The sequence below is a fragment of the Olea europaea genome, chromosome 6 (genome assembly GCF_002742605.1).
Source record: "Olea europaea var. sylvestris chromosome 6, O_europaea_v1, whole genome shotgun sequence".
Taxonomy (NCBI): domain Eukaryota; kingdom Viridiplantae; phylum Streptophyta; class Magnoliopsida; order Lamiales; family Oleaceae; genus Olea; species Olea europaea.
The window spans coordinates 22,544,956-22,546,245 of NC_036242.1; positions in this window are offsets into that span (position 1 = coordinate 22,544,956).

The window sequence follows — 1,290 nt, forward strand, 5'->3', positions numbered from 1 at the left end:
AGATGTAATGCACCCAAATGGTGCCCACCTTGAAACTTGCAAGGTAAATCCCTTTCATGGATGGATTAAACACCATGAAAAAAGTCTTTACACGAAAAAGCAACCTCTTGAAAGGAAATAGCTAGCCTCGGAAGAAAAGGTGAGATGTACCCATATGGGGCCCACATTGAAATTTGTGAGACGAACCATTTCTATGAATGCACCAAACATAATGAAAGAATTACTTGCATGAAAGAGTTACCCCAAGAAGTAAATGAGAATGCCTCTGATATAGAGGCACTAACGAGTGAAATTTTGCATGATCTACTTTGTGGCAATCCTTTATCGACGAACTGCCTTTTTGTTGAAGCTATGTGATCAACAACGTGCATATTATGCTACTTAAAAGGCCAGATTATACTTTATGAACGAACCTATTATACTAGAAATTATTTCAAGTTAAAGAGTTTCTTATGTGATCTTGGTCGAACCTATATAAGAATTATCTGAAAAAGAATTTCATTTATTCTAGTTGAGGTAGTTTGGGTTAATCTAGATAATTGCATTAGTCCAGTTGAACAAATCAACTCGAATTATTAATCAATTCAGATTTTAAATTCAGTTCAGCATTAACATCAAGATTTGTTTGTATTATTTTTGTGAGCCGTCAACACTTGTACAAATTTAAGAAAAGTAAAACAAAGTAGAGAAATGGAACAAAGGAATTCATTCATTCATAGCAAAAGTCGTTACATACAGAGGCAAAGTGTCTCAGAGAGGTCCATGATGGAGTCATCTACAGGGCCTTCATTGGAGTGGTCGTCTCTTCTGGGAAAAACTCATCCGTTACTATCGCCAGGTCTAATTCGGGATACAACCCAGCCACCATATTCAAGACTTTATCATATATGTTCCTCCTCCAATACGATCCGAGGCCATCATACTGAACCATTTCATGAAGGTGTTCCAAATATTTGGTGACTACTACCTCCTCACCCCTTCTAGTTATTGTCCTAGACTAGCGAACTCAGCATTAGGCCCTTCACTTGGGACTTCAACTCTTCTTTCTCCTTATTCGTAGCCTTCAAAGTATTCGAAGCTATTTTTTTAAGGTCATCAGAATTCTCTTCTTGTTTTGTTAATGAATTAACTTTGGCTTTGTGGAGGTGGACATCCTTATTCAAATTCTCATTTTTAATAGTGAGGAACTCCAACCATGACTCTATCTAAGTGGGAGTTTGTAAGTGTTATGCCCTAGATCCAATCGATTTAGGTTGTAAACGCTTTTAATATATTTAATGCATTTGATTT